General features: G+C 35.7%; 1 long non-coding RNA gene across 1 annotated transcript in view; it reads left to right on the top strand.

Moving 5' to 3' along the window:
- LOC142361089 (uncharacterized) overlaps positions 1-14,174 on the top strand; it is an 87,034-nt gene that overhangs the window by 57,371 nt on the left and 15,489 nt on the right. The window contains exon 3 of the long non-coding RNA XR_012763621.1: positions 3,246-3,452. This is a non-coding gene — a long non-coding RNA (uncharacterized LOC142361089). The remainder of the gene's footprint in view (positions 1-3,245; positions 3,453-14,174) is intronic.

The raw sequence follows: 14,174 nt of genomic DNA, 5'->3' as shown, positions 1-14,174 counted from the left end.
AGAGTATATTTCATACCTTTTGTTTTACAGAGCATGGATGGAATAAATTACACAACACTTGGTCTGATCTCAGAAATTCACCAGTGAGAATAAATTTTTTGCACAGCATCAACAGTTCAGAGTGGGCCCTTGAGCCTCCTAACACAGGCATGACTAAAAACTCCACAATGCCTTTAATTTTTTGCCAGAATATTGTGATAGAAAGGGAAATTCCTATATCTAAAACACAGCTGCACCCTAAAGGCCTCTAAAACACTACTAGTTTGTGATATTTCTGGGTAATCAATCAGACAATACAGTGCTTTTTCTTGAAAGATGTTTGGCCAGGAGGGATCAGGTGAGAGGAGTTGTTTCACCTTCTCTGATGAAGGTCATTGACTATTGTGTGGCAGTAATAAGACAAAAATGCATTGCAAGGCTTAATAAATAAAGCTGCTGTTCTGCTCTGCACAATTCTATCTGGCATCCACAAGAAAACAGAGCTGAAATTAAGGCTCCATTCATTACAAAAATAGTCTAACAGTATTTCAGAGCTGTCTGTTTTTTGTCAATGGTATTGAATGGTTTCTATCTACTGTAACAAGTCACTCAACAGTAAAATAAATGGTAGTTGATTGTATGCCAATAGTATATTTAACAGTACTCTATTGTATTGAATGCTGCTGGAAATGTAACAGGTCTCGATAGGGGGAAAAATACATGCTATTTTTAAAAATAAAATATTGATGTAATTGGCTTTCCCACCCACAGTGCTTCACAAGCCTAGAAGCAAGATTAGTTTTAATAGTTTGTTAGAAAATTTAGGGAGATTGGAGAAAGAGGATCTTGTTGACTTCAAGGCATTTTGAAAGTATTTAATTAAAAGGAACAACTACCTTAGACCTTCTTAGAATGAATTCTCAGATTTCCCTCCACCTCCCCAACTGTTAAAAAAAATGAAGTAGCATCCTACAGTGCTAAAATAAAGAATGGAATAGTAATGTTCCTCATAATTAACACTTTCTAGCAAAGAGGAGCAATCATGGAACTAAAGCTATAATCACTCCTTAGTGGCAGCCAGTTTTACTGACTGATTGGCAAGCAGGCAAGACCAAACAATGGTGGATGGTTTGCATTTACTGCAAACACACTCTGAGGGTACAATTTTCCCCCTGCTGTCTTCTCTGTTTGCTGTTCTGCACTTGGGTCTCATTAGGTCACAAGTATACTTTCTCCTCCTCCACTTTTCTTTAATCCTGGCACTCTGACTTTTTGTAAGCAGATAAGTTCATAGTCGTTTCAAGGTCCCATTTGGCTCAGTCGGAACCAGCAAAGAGAACTTGAAACTCCTCTGATTTTTACATCTACTAAAAGGGTAAGAACTTTGGTCTTCAATATCTTACAACAGATGAACAACACGGCTCCAAATTCATGGTAAAGACTTTCCTTTGGGGATTGCCATTCACAAGATCCTACAGCAAATAAGAAATTCATAGGTAGTTTACTTGTAATTTTTCCTTGCTGGCCTATGAAGATGTGTATTCCTCTGTCCAAGGGATACAGCCTGGATGGATGGTGCAGTTAGCAGCAATGCATTTACTGAACTGCTACATTTAGAGTAAAAAGGACAGCCAACATTTCTTTTTGTAAAGGTAGTAATCAATATTGGGTACCCCTATATCATAAAAACTTCAAGCAGGAGAAAGTATTTTTTCCTAGCAGGAAAAATAATAAAAGAAACAGAATCAACAATGGAAAGATCACCTATTGAAACAGTTAAAAAAATTGGCAGCCAGCTGGTAAGTAAAACCCTTTCACCTGACTCAGCTGGAGAACAGGGTAGCATTTAAATAGTTCCTCTTTTCCCACAGTTTGTATTAATGAGATTTCTAGGACTCAGGTACCTAGGCAGTTGTGAGATCAAAAACCATAATTAAATGAACAAACAAATAACAAACAAAATACCCCCTACATTTCCCCTTGGTTTTCCTTTTCAGGTGTGGAATAATTAAAACTACTTTCAATATAATTTTTTCAGGGTCAGGGGCAGAGGATGGAAGAAAGGGGAGTAAAAATATTTCAACCAGCTAGAATCAGTGTACCAATTATACATAAGAACACTTTAAATCACACTCTACTTTCTAATAAAACACTGAGATTTCAAGTAACTGCTCAGTGTATAAATATATGATTACTTATACCACTAAAATGCACTGACAACACAGAACTGTGCAAAATACATGGGAACACATGCACACACAAATACTTTCTCCTCTCCTTTCTTTTCTCCTAGTCCCTTACAAAAACATAAAACCATTCCAACTATTACAAGCAACCAGCAATGGTCATCTTTTTGTCTCCTAATCCTGTAAGATGACTTTATTTCACTAGTTATTATGAAGTGATTTAAGAAACTTCTATGAACAGACTTGGGCCAGTACTGTTTAACTCAGGAGAGCTGGCATATTGCATGATATCAAAAACTGTAGTGAGACAAAGTTGTTTAGAAATGCGTACAAGCAATTCAACTTGCAAAATGAGTGCAAGCTATAGGCCAAACCTGATGCATTGATCTTACTGGCAAAGTAAAATACACAGATTCGTGCCCTCATAATATCTTTTTGATCCGTTCACATGAATGTATCCAAGAGATAGAAGACCTACATAACCAAAGTTCTGCGGGACTAGTCCTGCATTTTTTGTATATGTGCCTGGGGAAGGGAGAAAGGTGGAATGTTGAAATAGAATTTTTAAATGAGGCTTCATCTTAATTTTTTTATTTGGTATGACTAAAAATCATACAAGCTAAAATATATTTTTATTTAGTCTCAGATAGGTGTGTGGCATAATAATTCATATGCTTTCTCAGTAGACAAATTTTTAACCTATGAGACAATTATTTCTATCAACATTATTTTTAGATTCATTTTGAGTCATCTGAATGCCAACAACATAATTAGAATAACCCACATAGTGTCTGATTATATTTCAATAGCCCTTTTTCTTTCTCTTAAACAAGCAGCTTCTATTAGTAACATGAAAATGGAGCATGCCGAGTGAAACAGGCACAGTGCTTTTCAGATGAGCTGTGGATTCACAAAGAAATGCCTAAGTTTATAAACTGCAGAATGGAGAATCAATTTTGCTGCATGGAAAATACTTAATTACAGTAACATTTACTCCAAGAAAATGACATTCTTAAAAACTCCATGAAAAACTGACACTGATGTCCCACTGAGAGGTTTTTTTTTTCTTTCCATAAATAGATTGCAGGGCCTCAATATTTATTTCCTGTGATACTGTGAAAGGAGAAGACTGAAGGTTTGTGAGGATATGCTGTAGCCTGCATTCATTGAGAAGGTGGTGAACACATGTACAACACTCAAAACTGCTCAAACTCAGCAAAAAAGGCCCGGACCCTTTACCAAGCATACAGGTATCTACCCATCAGCTGGAGGAACGAGGAAAAGAAGGTGAGAGAATGAGGCACAAAGTACAAAAATATTCAAGCTATTTTATAAACCACTTCATCAAAAGTAAGGATCTTTGATATTCACAAGGAAGGTGGCTATAAAGGTGTGTAGCTCTGAGGTGATGGCGGATATGAATAGCTGTAAAAGAAATTCTGATGCAAATCCATTTTTAAAACGGTCTCCCTGATGGCTCAAACACCCTTTTAAACAGTGTGACTATGGAAATGTGCATCGATGTTACAGAGAAGCAACTTCCCTGCTGAAACCTTGCTAAGTAGACAAATTCTCTCTCTTATTCCTTCTCCAGGAAGAATTTTGAGAAGCCTAGAGGCAGCAAACCTGCAGAGATGGCATGACAAGGGTGCTAGAAAATCAATTTAAAATACTGTAATTTTGATGTCATTTTCTGGCTCTGAGGGCACTGTTATATACAAGTATTGGGAGGGGATGGAGATGAAGATGACAGTGGATGGGATAAAGAAACCATCCATGTAACTCCCAAAGTCAGATAGGTATAGGGAAGGAGAATAAAGAGGGAACCCACTGTGTGGAACCACATCCTTCCAGGAATAAATACTAACAGTAAACAATAGGAGGAATTTCCTATACTTTCAAAGAACTTAAAAAAAAAATAGGCCCTGTTATACACCAAAAGTAACATTTGTATTGTAGAAAGACTGTGTAAAGTCCTTCTTCAAACCTGCTTCACTTTCAAAATTTTACTTTCTCCATGGAAGAATTTGGTTAGGAAAATCTCATACTAGTCTTATTTTATGGTTCTCTTCAGTGCTTCTGGTTCCTTTGAAGACATGTGAAATACCTTAAGTTCAGACTCAGTGTACAGGCAAATTTAATGTTTAGATTTGTCAAGTTTTTATTATAAACGTCTGTAGAACCCTTCATAATTTAGCATGCTGAAACACTATTACTAGAATACAAATGAATCCTTCAAGAGCTTTTATTTATGACACCTTCACTCATATAAAAATCATTCAGTCAAAGACTCATGGAAATAAGTAAATACAAGCATGATATTAAGTGTATCTAACAACAGGTAAAAAAAAAATTCAATATTCAAGGACAGACTTTATAACCAAATATTATTAGCCTAACTCAGCAGTTAAAAGATAAAAGGCTCAATTTCTGTACAATTGTACTTCACTGAAATATAAGTAAAAGGAACGATCAGCCTCAGGGGTTTAAGAAAACAGTTAATAAAAATCTAGTTAATTTTTTTAATGAGGAAAACAAACCTATCTTTCTTAATGACACAGACACAGTACTCATAATCAATTTTTATATAGCTTCTTTAAAGGAAAACTTATTGATGAAGATAAAATTTCATGCTTCTTAGTAGGCTGAAGTTGGCTGATGATGAAAGCTACAGAATTCATTGCTCTGATTAATAATCAATAAGTGAAGAGCAAAACTCTGCAGAAATTATTTCTAATCGGAGTCATTGCTTTGCTTGTTGGATAATTTTCAGATCACATTTCAAAGGGGGGAGTTGCAATAAAATAACTGATTGAATTGAAAGACTGTAAAACTATTTAAATCTGCAGACGTCTAGCTCCTCTTACATAATACTGACACAATGAATGCTGATGTCCGTGTACGCTAATGTCAGCATTATGTAGACTTAAACTACACTTGCTTCTCAGCCCTAACAATGGGACAACACAGTTGTCAATCCCCAACATACTAAATGTTCTGCCAGAAGAAAAAATTAAGTCCTGCTGCAGGTACAAACTATGTCTTTGGAAAGGCTTGCATAGGAATACATTGGGGTGAGGGTCACCTCTTTGTGCTACCTCACTGGAAAAAAAGAAATAATAAAAGATCATCTTTATTTACACAGTACAACAAAATTGGCGAAGTTTAAAAGAACTCTTACTTTATAAAGAAGTAGAATCTGAGAAAGATGAATCCAGAAGTTTCTTTGGCAGTAATTATTCCCTTTTCAGCTTTGCATGCAGAAAGCTTTACTGGAATTTCATTATTATCCCTGTTATTTAATCAGTTATGTTGGTAAGGAAGTTAAATTTACTATCAAATGGGAATTAACAGGAATTTAAAAGGGCCGTAGGAGAAACCACAACAATGAGATATTACAGAGTTTTTTATGTGAGCCTGAATTTGAAGAAACCATTCACGAAAACATTTTTAGATTGCTACTAATTAATCAGATTGATACATATAGTCTCAAAAACACATCTGACAGCTAATGGTACTTCTCAAAAAAGCCTGATTTAAAGCCTATTGAAATCAAAGGAAAGACTCTCATTGACTTTGATTATGCCACACAAATGTAACCCTCATATGTACAGAGTGCCCAGTAAATGATCTGCATTACAACAATCATATTGTTATAGCAATAATATTGCATGTTTTTAATAACTAGTCTATTATTTTTAAGATGTCAAGCATTTGCTGAACATACATTTAAGAGACACATTTGTAGGGCACAATGCAAGGTTAATGAGAGCCTTTACACAGATTTTAATAACTGACTCCACAGGACTAATTTCAGCACAGGATGCCAAAGCATGAATAAGAGTGACAGGGGGAGTTCCTTTGAGGAAAATTTTATTTTTTTCCATGTTTTTAAGAATTATATTTTATTTCACGGAAAAAACAAGTGTTTCCTCAAAGCAACCCCCTTCTGTTGCTCTTCCTAATTTTTCTAAAAGCAGTCCCATGAAATCAATGTATTTATGCTCTGTCCAACTGAATAGAGGAAAAAAGTGCTAGTAAAGATGTAGGGTATTCAGATATACTTTTATTTATCTTCTTTGTTCCTTTCCTTCACCCACCCTCCTTTTTCTTAATTTTGCACAAGAAGATTTCTCCTTTCCTTTTCTATAAATATAGATGTTTCTCAGCAGAGAGTCATAATCTTACATTAACCTACTGAGAAGCTATGCATTACCATTACAAATTAAAGTATATTTATGGAATAACAAATACAATTTGGATGAGCAAAACCAAGTCAACATATAGCATTGCTCCATGGAGCAATTACATGTTAGGTATTTGTGGAAATTATCTGTATGTATTTTTTTGGTGGTTGAAAACTACCAACATTAAATCATTACAGGTCTTAGCAGTCATTTGTGATTAATAGGTCTCTTAGAGGTTACAGAGGATCTCACAATGATCTTAAAGGTCTTTTTCACCTTAGTGATTCTGATTTCAGGAAGAAACTGTGCTTGACTCTACCCCATAAGTAGAGGGGACTGTTACTGTCATTTCTACAAGATGAAAATTAGACAAAGCACTTAAAGGGATAGATAGTAATTAAAAAGATGTAAAAATGGATCATTCCTACAGTACAACAGAATTTTCAGGAATATATTGCATTCTAGAATCTCCAGTTCTCTAATTAACTGGGTCAGCACCATACAGAACATCCTATCAACCTCTGAAAACAACAAAAAGGCAACTACAATGTGTTCAGACAACAGTGACACATCTGAAAATGAACAAAATGAAAGGAACATTAAAAACATAGTTAAACTTCAGAACAGAGTCAGTTAACAGACATACATTTGGACCACTGAATCAACAACAAAATTGTAACTTAATGTTTCAGTCTTCTAACATTTCAACCTATTACAGTCTCAGGTAGTTTTGCATAACTACAGACAAAATGTTTTATAAGTGTCAGTCAGGCAAGAAAGGTTTTCAGAAGGACAGGGAAAGAATTTTTTCTTTTTTTAAATAAAAATCAGCATCCTCAACAATGACCCAACACAATGGATTACTTAATTTACATATACAGTTAATGACTGCATGACTGCCTGCTTTCTTTGTACCTTAGCACCATTAGCAGTGGTTAACTGAAATTAAACTGTCATAGGCTTAACATAAAATGTCATCTGAAATGAAAAGAAATGTTCTGGTTTACATGAGAACATGAAGCTGGCAACACAGTAGTCGTCACCTGGTATTATTTGTCTAAGACAAGAAACAAAAACAAGTGAACATTTACTATTTTTTTTTTCCTAGGCTGATATCATCTTCCTATTCCCTTGTTTTCTTTCTGCTTTCTTCAGACTTATCCCTGGAAAACAATTTGGAATAAACCCATAATTCAATAACTTCTTCTCTGTTTACATTCTATTGCCAAATAGTTCATAATTTTCCCAAACGTCTCTGCTGTAAGCAATTCTTTAACGCACCCTTCCTAGTCGAGTACTGCTGCCTCCTAGCGACATACTGTGAACTGCAGCAATTAAACTGACTTCTGAAGATTATCATAGAATACAGTCATAGAATCGTTAAGGTTGGAAAAGACCTCTAAGACCATCAAGTCCAACTGTCAACCCACCACCACCATGCCTACTAAACCATGTCCCGAAAAGCCATATCTACACATTTTCTGAACACCTCCAGGGATGATGACTCAACCACCTCCGTGTGCAGCCTGTTCCAATGCCTGACCACTCTTTCAGCAAAGAAATTTTTCCTAATGTAGAATCTAAACCTCCCCTGATGAAACTTGAGGCTATCTCCTCTAGTCCTATCCCTATTTCTCTCATCCTATCTCTACCTGGAAATGCAAACCAGAGCCGATTTGACATGCATGCTGACATCCCCAAAACTGATGTGTCTTTCCTCTCCAATTTTCTGCCTCCCCCCCACCCCCAAAAGATACGATATGACAACAAAAGATACACTGCACAAGTATTTCTTTGGGTTTGCACAGCCCATGGGGAAGCTTATGCTGCTGCAGTTTTGTATCCAGCTTCCTCCAACTAAGGTGTGAAATGTATAGGCAACATCTACGCAAAGTGCTGATAGCACAGGCAATACAGTATTCCAACAATGGATACGGAAAAGATTATATTGGCTTTACTGGAGGAGGCTGGGCATACCAAAAATACCTTTTGTCTCTATTTCTCTACTGTTTAATTGTCAAAAAGCAGAATAGCAATTCACTCATAAGTCTGTCTAGGGTAAAGGGAACTGTACCTGTCTGTTCAGGTACTACTGCTTAGACATTCAAATAGTGCTAAAAAAAATTAAGAAGAGACATGAACATTGCTGCATGGACTCATCTTCACGTATCTTGCATCACTCTGTTATCTTCTCCCACAACTTTTTATGCGCCATAATTTAGGACATTTTCAATACTACATATGAAATACTATGAGTGGAGTGAAAATCCTTTCTGCATATGTAAGACAGGGTCACTTGAAAAATTAACATTTAAAGGAAATCAAACTGTTGCTACCACTCTTGGGGAAAAGTGAAGTATTACAGGAAGACCACATGAAAGCACAAGAATTTTTTTCTGTACCTAACTGACCTGAAAACACAATAAAATAAATTAAGACTCACACACCTTCATAATCAAAGTTTGTACTGGAGGGACTGAAGGTGTCATTTCTCACATAGTTATGCAAGAGTCCTGGCTTTTAGCCCCATTACTCATGATCCAGGCAGTTAAAATACTGTGTTTCAGAACGGAATTATGCTTTACCTGGGATTGGAGGGGGGAGGGTGTTGGTGTGTTCAGTCCTTGCAGCCTTACGTAATTTTATTATTTCACTTTGACTATTTCTTTTATGTATATTTTTTACATGAGTATTTCTTTACTGTGTGTGCTTCTTTTGTTCTCAGCACTGCTCTTTTATTCTGTGACTTGCAGAGCTCAACACAATTAAGATAGCTAAATCAACATTACCAACCCACTCAAATTCTCTTGGCACAGTAACTATCATTTAAGATTTGTATGATGTCCTACGCAGCTTTGGGCTTTTTTATTCTGGCAGGTCATTTCAAAGTCATCACAGAATTACTGAACTGTTTATTGATCTCCTAATTATTTTGTGTTTGCAATTCTTGAGCTGTGTCTCTTTGTGTTATTGCTATATTAGCTTAACAATTTAATAAACAAAAAAATATTTATAAAAAAGGAAGATTTTATTAATAGGAATAAAATCCTAAATTTCTTCAAAGTAAGAGCATAGTTAATTTCCACTGAAGGATGGAAATAAAAATAAGAAGCAAAGCTGAACTCTGATCTACATGACAGTGTTTTACTAAAACAAAACAAAGAAATAACAAATTTAGTTTTTGAGTAATGTGGCTGCAAAACGTATGATTATACTGCAGGAATCTCAGACAGGTTTTGCTGGTTATATTTTGCAGAAGCATTTCAGACTTGTTTTTTGTATATTATCCTTGTTCCCCACAAAATGCTCCCGAGGATGAATTTAGAGACACCAGTGAAGAAAGAGCAAAACATTTCCTCAGTGAGGTATTGACACTGCTTACATTACAGCAATTTTTGATTTCTTGGTATTTATCATTTAAGGTTGTGATTAAATACATTCAACAAACAGAATGAGACTCGAGTTAGTTTCACAATGCAAATATTTAAAGGGGTTTTTTACTAGAATTTACCATTTGATTCATACAGTTTAACACTGCTTTTTAACAGCCAAGAGTTCTATGCTGTAATACAGACAAGATCTGGAGTGTAGCTGTTATTTTAAAGATGCACTGAGTGACCCACAAGTTAAAATAAATGTCCCTGACCTCATTTGTGGCCTCTAGCTAGCTGCTACCTATAAATTGTTGCAGTCTCAGTAATCAATAAAAATCACCCAGCTTTTCAATATTCCTCTAAAGGGAAGAAACACACCTTTCTTGCTCATCAGAGCAGCTTTACTTCACAAAAGAGAGAAGACACTGTGCTTTGTATTCCGTAACCATGCTTCATTGCTGGGTTTGACTTCATTTTTACACAGAGACTATTCAATACAAAGCTCACTGTAGGACATGACCTAAAATTACATCCATACCTTTTCTCCTCAGAGGGTAATCAAAGAATCAAAAGGGACCTAAATAATCCACAGTCCATTTTCCCTGCGCCAACACAGCAAACTACGCTCCCTGCCTGCTTGATGTCTTTACAGATTTAGCAAATATAATCCATATATCTCTATTTGATCCACATCTTTATTGCAATTAACAAATAATACTGTATGCAGAATAGCTATCCATGGAAATACCTCTCAGCACCTCCTTCTGTTTTAACATCGATAAAATACAATTTTCTAAGCATTTTTGCAGGACCCCATACTGGTTTATTCTTGATAATTTGCCAAGAATTGCTTTGAATGTTACTGATCTCTTTGTGGTCTCAAATATTTAGTTTCATTATTTGTAGCATTTTCAGTTTCTATTGGTTATAAACTAATAGGCAGTCTTACAGAGCTGCTCATGGGGGAAAAAAAAAACTTTAAGGATGGGATCTCCTAAGGAGTCCAAGAAAGCTGCAAAGAACTCCTTTGTAAGCAGCAAGCAATCTCATGAGGTAAGAAAGTTAAAAGCCTCTGCATTTGTTTGGCAATGATTTGGAAAACCAATGGAAGTGTTTAGTTATTAATTGACCCAGCTAAACATAATTGTCTTCCCAATAAATCAAGAATACAACAATATTACAAAAATTAATCTGTGAACATATTTGCTGTTATCTTGTATTTGCATTTAGTAGCCATTTTACATACTGTGATTTTAAAAGGTGCTAGTGTGGTATGTAGAATGCCATGATTTTTTTTTTTTTTCTCGCCTACTCCACGAGAAGAACATGGGCTTCGTACATTGGCTTTGCTTTAGGGAACAATTGCTGTAGTCCCTGTAGAGTACCATTTACATCATGATCAAACAAAACCATTTTGTTTTTCTAATGAGCTCACTGACCCAGGATGACTACCATATGCAGATAGCAAACAAGTAGCTTTTTTTTTTCTTTGAATGTTCATAATAATTACTAATGGGCTTTCCTGTAGCTTTCATGGTAGTTATGTGCACAGCCATATATTTTATAGTACAGTTCTTCATTATTACTGGTAAAAAGAACTACAGAGTTTCACGAAACAACCACCTGGGTTGCAGGGCAGCATATTAGAGTTTCATTTCTCCATACTCATTCACTGTTTATTTCCATTCTGTATTCTGTTCAATATTTTTGTCTCAACAATGGTGGACTCAATTTATTTGTTTCTATTCCTTATTTAGTTAATACTTATTAGACAAATGCACTTGAAATTACCCCAAATGTCACTGATATTTTCCTTTGAAATCATGCAAGACTTTATAGAGAAATTATTCTTCTGCATTGTTATTTTACTGGTTTAAACAGAGCATTTGAGGGAACTGAACACACTTCAGGATGCTGGAAATACATCCTGTACCCATAGCGCTCCCCTGTCAACCTAGCTCACAGCAGTAATCCTCCTTCTTGTGGAAGTATCTGATTCCTTTGAGCTTGACTAAGAGCATCAAGTTGGATGTACTTACTCAAGTGCTTAAAATTAAGCATTCGTTTATTTTCTTTCAGATCTGGAGTAAGAGCATTCTGTAGACACAACAAACAGGATATACAGAAGATCTGAAAGAGCCCTGTTCTGGGTCTGAAGTTAGCAAAATGAGTCAAAGCTTTCTGAAATGCTGATACAAAGTTTCATGCAGTCAATGGAAAGACAAGTATTCTCTGCAGTGGTCTTCGGATCGTAGCACAAACAAATACTTAAACTATAAGATCAGATGTGAAGAAAACAAAATATCCCAATAGTATAATAGTAACTGTAAACTGTTCTAAGTTGTACAGCTTTTTGAAAGCCTCTCTAATTCACATAGACAAAAGGCAGCGATACAAAATAAGTGAATCTACAAACATACGTCTTATTTCAAACCAAAGCAGATGACTCATTTGAAATCTAACTGTGGTGAAACAAAAAGAAATGAGAAAATTGAGTCAGTTCATTACTTGATGAGATTTTGTTTCATGTATTTTATTTTCAGTATCTGATTACCACAGTTATTTATGTTTTTATAGAGTGCTTTCATTGGCTCACTTGCTGATTTTTGGAGATAAAAATCCAAATTACAATTAAGTTGAAGCTGGATTTACTAAAAAACAAACAAGAGAAAGAGGAAGAATTTCCTGTGTAATGGCTGACAGTGAAATTGTTTGAAGTACTGGGGTCCCATTTAAATACCAAGAACTTGGCAGACCTAGCAGCACTGAATTTGCATGGGCTGTAAAATCTTAGGCGTACTTGGGAAGCTTGCTGGAGTGCTTCACAGAATATAAAACTTCTTGGCATTGTTACAAATCTTGATAAATTAATAGGAGAAAGCAAAACACTGTTTACAGCTAATTTTGTTTTCCAGGTATGAGGTTTTCTTCTTTCTCCATCTCCTCCTGCTTCAAATTTGTCCTCCAAATCTTCCCTCTGTGCCGCTCCATGCCTCACAATAAGTAATTCCCACTGATTCAAAAGATGCCTGCTAGTGAAGGCACCGCCGATCAACATCGCTTTTTCTGCTGCCAAACTTCAGCCAATGAGCTATTCATGGCTCCAGTCCCTGTTTCTGTTCATTAGGCCACTGGAACTGTATGAATCATTTTCATTCCCTGCCAAGAAGCAACACCAGTGTTTACTATTACTTATGCAATATAATTTTCCAGAATCACTTTACAAACGCTGAATGCTCAGTTGACTTATAAAGACTGAAATGAATTAATAAGAAATAAATAAGCAGTCTCAACTGCATGGGTTATCAGTTTTATGCACAAGATGAGTAAAAGCTTTACATATTTCCACTAAGCTGGAATTACAATAACCCCTTTTCTCTTGGGGGAAATGATGGCTGAAGTACAAAATTAAGATGTGCATTATTTTTCTTTCATAACAACAGGGAGTGGACTTGGTTGAATTGAGTTTTATGGGGTATGCAAATGATGCTAGGCTACAGGTTGCCGTTACTCTTCTCCTATTTGCCTTCCTCCTGAATAGTTTCTAATTCCTTTTTTCTTTCACACAGAAAGATAGGATGCAGCAGGGAAATAATACCCCTAAAGTGTAAAACTGTAACTAGCCTGGGATGGGGAAAGGAAATGCTCTTGCAACTGGATTGCAAGAGCTACTGAGGAGAAACTTGAATAGGCAGCCAAGCAACAAAATAAATTTCAACATAACTGAAATATATAAATCAGGACAATAATTGTTTATAATAATTTGCCTGTCAGTTAATTTGACTACATTTGATCAGCTATAAAGACATTACTGCTATCCCAATAGAAAGGAAATTCTATTGAAAAACAGAAAGAAGTCTTTGTTGGAAAACCAGCAGAAAATTGTGTATAAAACCTGATGGGAACCTCAGAATAATCTCATTAAAGTGGAACACACTTATTCAAAACAGACAAAAAGGGCTCAAGGCAGTCTTAAAATCTGGTTTAGGAATTTCACTTTATCTCCTTCTCAAATAGAGTTCTCTCCAATTACTCTATATTAAACTCTATGACATTTTAATGTTCTCAGCAGGGTAAGGATTTGTCCAGAGCTAGTCATTTTAATATTCAATCTACAAAACAGATCAACCTGATAAGGACAGACCCCAAATCATAAATCTGTCTTTCTGTAACACAGAAGGATACATTTCCTCTAACTTTTCCTCTGTGCTCACCCTTTCCTCACAGCAGGCTTTCTGCAGACTTGTTAGAAAATCCACTCTTGAAAGGAACACTTTTAGGCTTAAAATATGGGCAAAGAAAGGAGAGATTTGTTCAGATTTCCTTACTACATTACTAGTCATAACTCATTGCATTATTGATGCAGCGTTTTTTTTTTGTCTCTTGAAAATTTTACTCTTTAGGTGTTTTTAGTTTTCATTCCCTTGGACAACAAATCAGTAGTTTCA

Source organism: Opisthocomus hoazin, chromosome 4 (assembly GCF_030867145.1).
Source record: "Opisthocomus hoazin isolate bOpiHoa1 chromosome 4, bOpiHoa1.hap1, whole genome shotgun sequence".
NCBI classification, from domain to species: Eukaryota; Metazoa; Chordata; class Aves; order Opisthocomiformes; family Opisthocomidae; genus Opisthocomus; species Opisthocomus hoazin.
The sequence above is the reverse complement of the archived record's forward strand: the minus strand, read 5'-3'. Positions and strand labels throughout refer to the sequence as shown.